This window comes from Pollachius pollachius, assembly GCF_949987615.1.
Source record: "Pollachius pollachius genome assembly, chromosome: 5".
Classification (NCBI taxonomy): domain Eukaryota; kingdom Metazoa; phylum Chordata; class Actinopteri; order Gadiformes; family Gadidae; genus Pollachius; species Pollachius pollachius.
In genome coordinates this window covers 1,027,501-1,041,344 of record NC_136938.1, presented here as the reverse complement: position 1 = coordinate 1,041,344, position 13,844 = coordinate 1,027,501, and positions in this window count along the sequence as shown.

Below are 13,844 nucleotides of genomic sequence, written 5' to 3'. Positions count from 1 at the left end.
TGCGAAAATGAGCAACTCAAAACAAACGTGTTTAGAAAGTTTCTTTGGAAGGGGTAGCGGGGGGAAAAGACCCACTGACGATAATGAGCAAGAAACCGCAAAGAAAAAGAAAGGGTCTTTCAATCGAAAGTATGACGAGTCGTACCTAAAATATGGGTTCATAGAGACCGGTAAGTCACATGCACCAAGTCCGTTATGTGTGGTATGTGGCGATACGTTGTCGAATGAAGCTATGTAACCGTCAAAGCTTATTCGACATTTAGAATCCAAGCATCCTACACTTAAAGACAAACCCCTTGACTTCTACAAGCGTAAAAAACGTGAGCAAGAATCACAAAAAATAGTGCTTAAAACAACCACATCTGTGAACGTGGCTGCGCTAAAAGCCTCATACTTAGTGGCTAGTCGAATTGCTAAGTGTAAGAAGCCCTTTACTATTGGGGAAGAGCTAATTCTGACTGCTGCAAAAGACATGTGCAATGAACTCCTTGGGGAGGCTGCAGCAAAAAAGATAGGCTCGGTAACTCTTTCAGCCAGCACCGTCCATAGGCGAATTGATGATATAGCGGAGGATATTGAAGCACAGTTGTTGGAGAGGGTGAATGGTTCACCGTGGTATGCGATCCAGGTCGATGAGTCCACTGATGTGAAAAACAGGGCAATTCTGCTTGTTTTTGTACGGTACAGTTTTGAGGACGATGTGCAGGAGGATTTGTTGTGTGTGCTGTCACTTCCAAGGAACACCACAGCTGCAGAATTATTCCGGGCTTTGGATGGTTATGTGTCAGGAAAATTAGTCTGGTCTTTCTGTATTGGCGTTTGCACTGTTGGGGCTGCAGCCATGACTGGACGGCTGTCCGGTTTCACTGCAAGGGTTAGAGAGGTTGCACCTGACTGCGAGCCCACACACTGTGACATTCACAGGGAAATGCTGGCTAGCCCACCACGTTTTTCACTTGTTCAAGTTCACATTCTTTTTTAAGAGTTTGTTACCTTCACTGTTCATAAATAACTGGAACTAGTTATTTTAAATGAATGCATGCACAACACTATATGAAAATATCAACAAATTGGCAACTCCTGCGCAACATAATCCATCGCTTTTTCTGCTTAAATCAAGGGTATGGAAACGGCTATTTAAAAACTTAGGAACACCATCGGGCTATAAGCCATACCGAACGTTTATATTATGAGACATTTAAACAGCTAACCAACGAAGGCGGAAGACTACTTTATGGTGAGTTTCTCACTTTATTCAATACAAAGCAATGGCATAATACCTGGGACTATGCGGTGTATGAAGTACAGGTTATTTTGTAATGTTTTAGCATTTCCTGGGGTTGTGCGTTGTATGGAACACAGGAATTTGCTTTTTCTGGGGTGCTAGAGAGTTGTACCGGGATGGTGGGTTGCTTTAAACGCACCTCTGCCTCGGCCACTGTCTCCACTCTCTTACTCTAGGGATGTCTGGGTAGGCACCGCTTTGAGAACAAATCCTCCTTTGCCGCTTTTACGGGCTTTACACCAATCTACCTTAACTTCATCCCGACCACCTACTGTAATTTTAACCTTTAGCCTTATTCCTTAACCAAAGTTTCTAGCCCTGATTCCTGATCTTAACCACTAACTACTTACCCCAACCTTAACCCTAAACCTAACCACTAGCCCTAGTCCCTAACCTTAACCCGAGTCTCTAGCCCTGATCCGTAACCCTAAACCTAACCCAAACCCCTAGCCTGAGTCCCTAACCTTAACCCGAGTCTCTAGCCCTGATCCCTAGCCCTAGTTGATCGACCTCGGGGGGGGGCCTCCCTCGGGTGAGGGTGTCTCGTGATAATGGCCAAAACACTCGATAATCCCGGGATCCATGACTGAAGTGTCCTGCAATCTTTAAAGAGATTTTTCAACAAACATAAACAGGTTAAAAAATACATAAAAAACTTTTCTATCTAAAAATCTCAACTGGAATACGAAAATCCTTTCTATCTGAAAATCCTGAGTAGAATACGAAGATCACTTCCAATCTTTTCCTAAATTTCGGGTCAAAATACATGTCGACATTAAGACCAAGTGTAACAAGCGCTGGCCCATGCCTCTCTATCTTAACTGCGAAGTCGGCGGACGACGTGGGGAGATCTTTGCGATATTGAATTACACCTGACCCTGCAAGAGCACACTTAGGATTTGGCTGTTAGCCGCTATGGCCTGCAGCATGTGTGATGCCCGACTCCACATCTCGGGGGGGCGGGGCGGCGGGAGGTTGCACGGACTTGGGCTCGGTGCCATTGGAAAGCCGCTCCTCCCTTTTTCGGGGGGGCGCGTCTGCCTCCCGTATCTCTGGCACCTTCCTGTCAAAAGATATTCACCGAAAACTCTCTGCTAACCATAATCTCTCCCTTCCTCCCTGAGAAAAAAAGTTCTCCCCTTACCACCATTATTTTATTTACTTTATTTCTTTTGATTATAGTTTTTTTGTTTTAAAGTTGCAAAAGTTACAGGTCCATCTTTAGTTGCTTGTGCCCGTGCCTATCTTCCATTGCACCACCAGATGGCGTCAAGGGACTGATCCTCTATCCCTAACCCTGACCCTCACCCTCACCCTAACCCTCACCCTAACTCTTACCTGCGAGTGTTACCTTACTGGCTGAAGCAGAACCTGCTCATTCTACTTATTCTAACAGCCCTCCACCACACTTTAACCCCCTCCTTCAACAGGCTTCCCCTTGGAGGGGGGGCTTTTGACATGGCTGCGAGGTGGGCCCGCCCCCGGTACAGACCCCGATTCCAGCCCACCCCCCTCTCTGACACACACACTGCTCACTCTGACACACACACTGCCCCCCCCCCCCCCACTCCATAGTCCCCCACCCGCCCCTCGCCCCCCCACCCCAGGCCCACTGCCTCTCGGGTCCCACCCCCCTCCCGCCCGATGCACGGAGAACCCTCGCCCACAACCATCCCGACACGGTGGACGAGCTGGTGCGGCAGCTCGAAAACTGGCAGGTGGCACAACAACTGAGTGTCAGCCCCCGGAATATGTTGCGGCCCGCCGAGCCGCGTAGGAACCGTCGAGACCCGAGAGTCGAATCCCAGATGGCCCCACCGAGGCCGCCGACCTCCTCCCTGGAACCCCGGGAGGACCGACGGTGCTATAACTGCGGACGAACCGGGCACCTAGGTTCGTCCTGACGGCGACCTAGCAGACCGGCCCACAGGGAGGATCCGGGAGCTCCCGTCTCATCGAGTTTTCGGACTTCCTCCCGACCAGACCGGGAGAACAGACCGACCCAGACAGTTCACCAGCGCCCAGCTACAGGACGACGCCCTGAAGCACGCCTGGGGCCACGTCCTCGTCCATGAAGGACGAGCAAGGGATTCGGTGAGTTGCCTACCACACCCTCACTTCAGCACAAAGGGGGGCATGCTGTATCGGGTAGTGGAGAGGGGAGGGGAAGTGACAATTGCTAGTACCCCGGCCCTATGTTAGCAAGGTGATGTTCATGGCCCACTCCCACCTGCTAGGGGCCCATTTAGGCATGGATAAAACCAGGTAAAGGATTCTAGCTATGTTCTACTGGCCTGGGGTGAAAGGAGACGTGGCCCGATGTTGTCAGTCCTGCCCCGAATGCACGCTCACCGCCCGAGACCCTCGGTACGAAACCCTCTGATCCCCATGCCGATCATTGACGTCCCGTTTGACCGTATAGCTCTAGACATTGTCGGCCCCCGGCACGACATACCGGTGGTCCCCATGGGCGAAGATCTCAGTCCCGCCCAGAAACAGGATCTCAAAGAGGTCATCCTCCAGCACCAGGACGTCTTTTCGGAGGTCCCCGGGAGGACCACCGTGGCCCACCACGACATCAAGACGACGCCCGGCATCACGATGCGCGTCCCCCCTACCAGGTCCCAGAAGCCCGCCGGAACGCCATCCGGGAGGAAGTCGCCCGAATGCTCCGACTCCGGGTCATCGAGGAGTCCCGCAACGCATGGTCTAGCCCCGTCGTCCTGGTCCCTAAACCCGACGGCACTTTCCGCTTCTGCAACGACTTCCGGAAACTAAACGAGGTGTCAGACTTTGACGCCTACCCCATGCCCAGGGTAGATGAGTTGATCGAGCGGCTCGGGCCGGCCCGCTACCTCACCACCCTGGACCTCACCAAGGGGTACTGGCAGGTGCCCCTCACCAGGGCCGCTAGGGAGAAAACGGCGTTTGCAACCCCGGGAAGACTGTACCAGTACACGGTCCTCCCTTTTGGCGTCCATGGCGCCCCGGCCACATCCCAGAGGATGGACCAGATCCTTCGGCCACATCAGGCGTACGCAGCCACCTATATTGACATCATTATTCACAGCGCAAACTGGGATATACACCTCAGACAGCTGCGGGCGGTCCTGGCGGAGCTGAGGAGGGCCGGGCTCACAGCCAACCCCACCAAGTGCCACCTGGGGCTGGAGGAGGCGTCGTACCTGGGATACCAGGTGGGACGGGGGAACGTCCGACCCCAGGAGAACAAAGTCACTGCCATCCGGGACTGGCCCCGGCCCACCAACAAGAAACAGGTGACTGGTAGGATACTACCAGAGGTTTGTCCCCGAAAGATCTGACCCGGAAGGCCCTGCCGGACCGGGTAAGGTGGACGGAGGCAGCAGAGGGAGCCTTCGCAACCCTCAGAAGGGCCCTCTGCTCCGAACCCGCGCTAATAACCCCTGACTTCTCTCTACCCCTAACAGTACATACCGATGCATCCGAAGTGGGGCTGGGAGCGGTACTCTCCCAGTTTCAGGCGGGAGAAGAACACCCGGTGACGTACCTCAGCCGGAAGCTCCTACCCCACGAGAGAAACTACTCCACCGTGGAGAAGGAGGCCCTGGCCATCAAATGGGCCCTGGACAAGTGGAGGTATTACCTCCTGGGTTGGGAGTTCACGCTGGTGACCGACCACGCACCACTGAAGTGGATGGCCGAGGCGAAGGATACCAACGCACGGGTGACGAGGTGGTTCCTGGCACTCCAGGACTACAGGTTCCAGGTGGACCACAGACCAGGCAGGGAACATGCCAACGCCGACGCTCTGTCCCACCGAGAGGCATGCCTTTGGACAGTCGAAAATGACCCGAGGCGTAAACCAGCGGTGGAGGAGTGTGGCAACCCGACCCCAACCCCCCGGGCTGGACGGCCCAGGGGAGAGGTTTTAGAGGGCGTGTACCGCCCCTATCCAGCAGGTGGAGCCAGAGCACGCCCCCTCCACCCTAATAATCGGCGAAACATTGAACACCTGCGGCGGAGAGCGAGGAGGGAGTGGTAATCCTTAAAAGAGACTGTCACCTGTCCGACAAACAGAGTTGGAGCTGAGTGAAAGCGGATTAAACCCAGAGCTACGGATGTACGAGGATCAGGAAGGTGAACCGAGATGGCCCGACAGGCTCCCAGCGGAACGTCTCCCCGTCCAAGGACCAGCCGCCGTGCACCGGAACGCCCCCCCCCCGAGAGGATAGAACATTGGCCCCTTTTTCCCCTGAATCACGGAGTAGGAGTTTCATTTTTCGATTACCCGTATTCGGCCCGGTTCCACGGGAACCCCTTGATTTCCCTGAATAAATGCCTTCCAGGGCTGTAAACCAATCTTGACGTGTGATTTTTTCCGTTAGACAGAGACACTCCTGGGCCCGGGTTGCCACAACACACGCATGCGCACACGCACACGCACACAGGAGACGGCGGGGGGGGGAGAGAGGGAGAAGGCAGGGGGTAGAGACGGAGGGGGGGGGGGGGGGGGGGGGAGGGGGAGAAAGAGGCAGAGAGTGCCTCTGTGTTTTTTTTTTTTCGACAACCGACACAGACACTAAGGCACCCCCCCCCCCACAACCAAAACCCAGGGAGGAAAAACATTTGTTTTACTTATAAGTTCTGATTAATATATTAAGGCACTTACAGAAGAATTATTTACAAATAAAACAAAATCATCGGCTGAACACCCGAGAACACTCAGTTGGATCCACTGAGTTGTTTATTGCAATTATGCTTTATTAACAAATAAGACACATTGTCCCTTACATGTACACAATAAACATGAGGATAATTCCAGGATGATAAATTTTAAATGGCATCACTTTTGGTCTTGTCTTCATTTTTCTTAAAACAATTGCAGCTGAAAATAAACATTCCAAAATTACGACCAATAGCTTCAGTCATTGCGGGCAAAAATATGCCAAATGATAGGCCCAGATTTTTTTATTTACTTTTACAAATCAAGAGTAGGCCTGATTTGACCAATTGGCTTTGCATCCTTTCCTTCTGCCCTTGTAGTCCAAGACATGCTGCCCACCAGTCCAAGTACAATGCTGCCACTGGTGAATTTGTATCCATTTTATTGACATAATTATCCCTCCCTGCTATTTTTTAGTTCACCAAAACACCCTGAAACAACTGGAGTCTCATATACTTATGCCACCATACGCCACTAGCAGTGCAAGCAGGCCAATGGCAACCAAGCGCGCAGTCCTTCCTCCCTCACTTTAAAAACCACCGCCGCCACTGGTACACATACATAAACATACGTATAAATATGTACACATACCTAAACATACATACACATACATAAACAAAGATACTAATATACACACAGTATGTGCAATGTGTGTGTAATGGCAGTACAAGTACAATATCTTCAATAATTGTACAATTTCTAGTTCCTATTCCTGTACTGTTTCACTTTCCTTACACTTGATTAAGTTTGCACGTCTGAGTTATAGTTTGTTTTATTTTTGAGAACGAGTCTGTGGTTTGAGGCTAGGTTCCATTGGACAACAAACATGGCTGGTTGTCTGCTTCCGGTAGAAACTAAACGTCAATGGACTTAAAAAACACCTCTTTCACGTCATGACATCCACAAAAACTAGGGAACGGTTCACAGAATTCGTGGTTCGGTTCATATCACGGTTTTGGGTTCGCTACGTTTTGCGTAAAGCAGGGGATGACACAAGTGACTATAAAAAAAGTACACATATAAACAGATAGTGACCCAAACACACACACAAACACACATATATATACACACATACATGTATATATATACATACATGTATATATATATATATATATTATATATATATATACACACACACACACCTCAACAACAACGTTATGAAAACATCAACAACAGTGTTATGAATACATCATCAACAAACATCTCTCCTTGGATCCAGGACATACCAAAGACAAGCAGCTCAGCGCTGTGATTGGCCGTGCCAGCACTGTTGCTTGCCATGCACTAGACCGTGTTCACGCCATAATCCACCCCTCTGACGAAGAGGAAGCCGCTCTCCACCCAGGCCTCTGATTGGTCGTCTGTGCCGTCCCTCTCCAGGGGCCTGCCGTTGCGGAGCCACTCTACTGTGGGCTCCGGAGTGCCACCGGCGTGGCAGGTATAGCGGGCCGTTTGGCCCACGGGCAACACGTGGGTAGAGGAGTGGAACTCTGTGATGCTGGGGGCCTCCTCCTCCGTGGGCATCACTGAACCTGAAGAAAGCAGGAGGAGAGGAGTGAACGTTTACAACACGGATCTAGAGATGCAGCGTCAGACACTCCCTTCACTCTCTCCTAACACCTGTCGACTAGAGGGCGACCCAGGACCCCAGTATTCACCCCAGTATTCTCGTCTGCCTTTTCAAACATGATTGAACAACACAGCAGTGTCCACAAAGATTTCCCAGGGAGATTAACGAGTCGGGGGCGGAACTTGCAGAGAAGAACGCAAAACCTTTAACCAGCTGCAATTTAAACCTTTGAAAGCAAACGCAGAAAAATACGCTTCGTAGACACTAGACATGTGCAGACAAAGAAAGAGTTTATCGTTTCATATTTTAAACTGTGTTTAAAATGTGTTGATGTATTCATAACACTGTTGATATATTCATAACACTGTTGTCCCATATTTTAAACTGTTTAAACGGTGTTTAAAATATGCAAGTGATTATCGGTTAGTTCAATTTAACTTCTTACCATCAGCTATATCTTGTATTCCATCCTAATTATCTCTTACAAGTTTTGTGTTGCATATCCTTCAAGGCGATTATAACCTGTCCTACAAGGTCCTACCAATTTTTTTTTCAGAGCATCTTGTTGTAGAGTCCTGACCCTGTGTAGTAGACCACAAAAAAACCTGACCTTTTGTGAAGAACACAATCAAACCAGTCCATCTTTGCCTTAGGTAGAACTGTAAACCTCACTTAATTTAGCGCATAACAAAGACGAGCGCTTCTGTACTCTACTGCTCCCCATGCTGGAGGAGGAGACTAACAACACCTGCAGTACCACCATGCTGCCAGAAGGGGACATCCTTTATTGTTGTTAGTAGCTAACACTGTCTATGCTGTGTTAGCCTGAAAAAAATATATTATATATAGTTGAACATCCCTCCTTACATATATATATATATATATATATATATATATGTGTAAGGAGGGGTGTTCAAACATAAATCACAAAAGCCATATTTTTGAATATTGAGTATTTTTGAATGAAATAACATGATTCCTTTAAGAACTCTCATAATTTCTATAAAACCTTCACCGAGTTCATCCAGTAAGTGCTCTCTCCCCTCCGTCCAAGGTGTCGCTGAGTCTCGGACAGGACAGAGGAGTACAGAAGATATGTACATGTATTTACAATTAATATTAACACTAATTCTTATAACATTAACAATTGTTATGATTATTTACATTTACATTTACATTTAGGGCATTTAGCAGACACTTTTATCCAAAGCGACTTACAATAAGTACATTTGTCATATGAAGTGAAACAATATATTGCTGTCAGTACAGTAAAGATGTTCATAGGGCCAAGTGCAAGTAGTAACAATCGCTAGGCTAACCCATTCCCTGTGTTCAGCAGTGATAGCAGCTACGGCAGATGCTACACAATTAAGTACTATGAATATGTGCAATGTAGAATAAGTGCCTACAATAAGTGCGTACATTAAGGGCCAAGGACGTACAACATAAAATGGTGGCCGGAAGGGACTGGATGGCATTATCATTTTACTATAAGAATGAATTATTATTGTTTTTATTATTATTATTGTTGTTATTATTATTATTATTATTATTATTATTATTATTATTTTATTATTATTTTTTTTAATAATAATAATATCAATAATAATATTACTATTTTTACTTCGAATATTATTTTTATTTTATTCAGAATGATATGATTTAGACTCACTGAACTGCAGGGAGATTAGGACAATACTCAGCAGTCCGAATATTAGCAAGACAATGTTGCAGGACTTCAGGGCTGTTCAGAAACAGGACACACACACACACACACACACACACACACACACACACACACACACACACACACACACACACACACACACACACACACACACACACACACACACACACACACACACACACACAAGAACCCTAGCGATGCTCAAATATCATCCATCTCATGTCAAACCCACACACACCACTGGGCCATAAAAGGCCAAACACTCATGCAGGGTAAAAACCTCATGCCAAATAACATTCCATCATCCATCCCAGCTCTCCTGCCAGTACACCCACAACAGATCAATCAATGTCTCCAGAGACGTAAATTATGTACAACATTCTTCAGTGGCGTCCCACATTGGTGATGGATTATGCTTGGTGTCTCCAAAATGTGTCCTAGGTTGATTCAACGTCTCTGAAGTCATGTCTTTGTAGTCCAGTGGTTTCCTGAATGAGGGGCCTTCACAGATGCAAACGGTGCAGCTTCAGTCAGCCTGAGGACAGGAAGGAGGTCATCTGTTCAGAAGACCACCCAGTGGAGGGGGGTGGCTCTTGAGGAGCAGGATCCATCTTGGAATGACCCCGAATAAGAACTTCTTGGAAATGAAACTGTTCCTGAGGAGTCACGATGCCTGGAGGGGACTGTTGAATGTGTTCCATGGTTCTCTGTGTCAGACTGAAGTTGTGTTTTAGTCGTTGAGATGAGGAGCCCCCTCATCTCCCCCTGGTGATTCTCCTTCTGAATCCCTGTCTCCATCTTAAAGAACATTCTAGTTCATGTAACTGACACCACGACGGTTTCTCCTGAGGGGGCGTGTCTACAGACCTGTAGACTTCAGACAGCTCTGTATCCCAGTATGCACCTCTGCTCACTCAGACCCCACCCTCATCAGTAAAGCAACACTCATGTGATGAAGATGCAGAGCTCAGGAGAGTAGCTGGAAAGAAGACTGAAGACATCAGAACCCAACCATTTACTCCAGCTTACAACAATAACTTATAACCTGTAACCTTTTTAACAAACCATTAAAACCAACATAAACCAAACGCCTAGGTAACCCATGAACCAATAAAACATCCTTACTTCTCAGATCAACCTTCAGCTAACGTGTTAATTCACCAGGAAGCCAAAATAAATCAATGTGCCTAAGAGTAATGAGAAACTAATGACTTACAGTGTGCAGTTCATCTTCATGGTTAAGTTGGGATACTCACAGAACTGCAGTTAAATATCCATGATAGACCTTTGAAGGAACGAACAGTTTACTCATTATTGTCCCCAAACTTGGGCACTGTCCCACAGTTCAACAACTACCATCTCCATTAAATCCGATAAATTAATGCTAATACAAATGGATGGCTTTTGGGATCATCCAACTTTTAAATAAAGTTAAAGATAATTAACTAATCCAGCTTTTTAATATAAGTTATACTAATTATTTGACTCTCATTAGTTAAGAGTGATTTACTTCTTACTTGACAAGTTTGAATGTATAGTCTCTAAAATGTTACTTTCAGGTAGAATCATTATTTGAATTTTAAATGAGGGTTAATCCACCACAATCCCAGATTTCCACACATTATCAGTGATCTAAATTCAACATACAAGTCAACGCAGTTGTGCTTTGCTACACAATTCTACTCACATCAGGTCCAGATGAGATGCTCCTCTTTACTTCAAAAAGTCTGTTACCTGTGAAACAAATAAGTCACAGCAGAGCTCAACAGAACATTACACACAAGTTCCGGTTTCTGGGAACACAACAACATACCGCGTTTGGGAGATGCTCCAGTGCCAATCAGTGGAGGACACCAACGTACTGTCAGGTTCCCTCTGAGGTGAAACACACCAGATGCAACCAAATAACGAATTAAGAAAATCACTTGCCGCGCGAGCTGCGGCAGGTGAGCTAATTAGTAAAACTCAACAAAGGCACGTGCCCTCTGGTCGCATCGGTAACAATGAGTCTATTTCAGCTCTTTATTTGATCAGAAATGACCTCCCTCATTGTAATTAAAGGGATGAGTCTGATATGACTGATTTAGATTCATACTTCAAAACAAAGAAAGTCTTCATTCAATTCACCTTACTGTATGCGTGAGTGTGTGTGTGTGTGTGTGTGTGTGTGTGTGTGTGTGTGTGTGTGTGTGTGTGTGTGTGTGTGTGTGTGTGTGTGTGTGTGTGTGTGTGTGTGTGCGTTACTACTGTTTGATGTCAAGTTGGTGAAAAGGAAGTCACGTGTGATCTTGCGTCCCTGTGTGTGTAGTGAGCGGATGTGGACAGCAGAGGGCGATGTTTCCACACAAGAACATCTGCTCTCTGCAAGCTCTGCGAGATACCGTTTCCATAGCAACCGTAACTTGGCAGCATCCTGAGCGTCCCTTTGAGGAGTGAGGAGGAAGCCTTCATCAAAGAGACCAGAGAGACTCATTCACTGGTTAAACTGGAGTCATCGCACACCACCACACATGTCACATGGGGCTCCAGGTGGGAGGTCAGAGGTCAGAACATGTCCTTCCTGTTTCTGTGGATCAGCTCTGAGACGTCCTCCTTACACACCTTCACAAAGCCGTCCGCCTTCATGTTGTACACTACATACACACACACACACACACACACACACACACACACACACACACACACAGACACACACACACACACACGGACACACACACACACCATACAGACACACACCATACAGACATACACCAATACACCATATAGATTCACACCATATGCACACACACACACACCACAGATACACACATATAGATTCACACACAATATCTATACACACAACATATAGATACAAACCATATGCACACACACACGATAGATACAAACCATATATATACACGCAAAGACAATAGGTAGACACCATATAGATACACACACACCATGAATACACACCAAATAGATACACACCATAAAGATAAACACACTAAATAGCCACACACAAAAGATTAACTTAATATAGATAAAAACTATATAGATACACACACGCACGCACGCACGCACGCACGCACGCACGCACGCACACACAGACAGACAGACAGACAGACAGACAGACAGACAGACAGACAGACAGACAGACAGACACAAACAATAGATACACTCCATACAGTTCTGGTCACTAAACACTACTCCTCCTTCTCTCCTCTCCTTCTCCCCTCTAATCCTTTTCTCTCTGTCTCTCTGTCTCTCATATCGTTCTGTATTTTTATTGCCTCTACTCAAGGGGGTAGATTTGGGTGGGGATTTCTAGGTTTCATAAACATCCGGGGCTTAGCCCAGAAGGAAAAATAAAATGCCTGCACATAGCGCTCGCCAAATTTATTTGTATGCTTTATTGTGCAATTTGTTTCGTAATGCTTTACCTAAATAAACAAAATATGTGGTTTATGATAGCTTTAAATAGCTACCTGACTGCTGTGCTGCTTATCCCCAAACATCTAAAGTTCCATTCAAGTTATTTCAGAGTAAAATGAATACAAGTGAGACAGACCTTACACACACACACACACACACACACACACACACACACACACACACACACACACACACACACACACACACACACACACACACACACACACACACACACACGGATCTGACTGCGGATAGGATAGGTTAATTTACTTGAGGTGGTAAACAGGATATGTTTTTAAACTGTTTATTTTCTTGCCAGAAGGACTATCTAGACTAGGCTACTTATAAATATTTATAAATATATATATTTATTTATTTATTTTGAACCAAAAATTATATTCGGGGCTATTAAATAATATCCGAATAAAACAGCATAGTGACGCCACTGGTCAATGCATTGTGTGTGTGTGTGTGTGTGTGTGTGTGTGTGTGTGTGTGTGTGTGTGTGTGTGTGTGTGTGTGTACCAGTGACCACTATAAGCAGGTGGGTAACTTGGAGGCAGGCTGTCCTGCCCACCCAATTAGATGCAATGCATGGTAATGGTATATTCTATAGTATTAATTAATTGGCTGAATTTGATTTGACATTTTCCTGGACAGCGAGCCAACAGGTCCGTCCGTTAGTGGGTCTGGACTTCCACCAAAAACAACAACATTTTCTTCCATTGTGATTGGGTGGGCAGGGCGCAAATTTGGGTGGACTGAGGCCACCCTTGCCCCTGGCTACCACCGGCCCTGCTATAGACCTGACTCCAGCCCCTATGGCCCCCCGGTGGGGGGCCCGGAGCCTCGCCAACCCAGCCACTACACCTTGGGGACCAGGACTCCGGAGCTGGCCCTCCCGCTGGGCCTGGACGTGAGTCTCTTCTGACGAGGTCGCTGCTTTTACCGCGTTCTCCGAGTCTTCTTCATACCGTCATGTGCTGCGCGCGGAACGCGTCCGTCGGCCCAGGTGCGTTTTGAGGCGTTTCACGCGCCTTGTTTTCACGGGTCCGTGCCCTTAAGTCATCTAGCTCCATTCAGACTTTTCTTTCGCTTTCTCCCAACTCCAGTTTAGAATCAGTAGGGAACACGTCGCACGCGAGTTGATGAATGCGTTAAGAGTGTCCATTAGACCCCCCCCCCC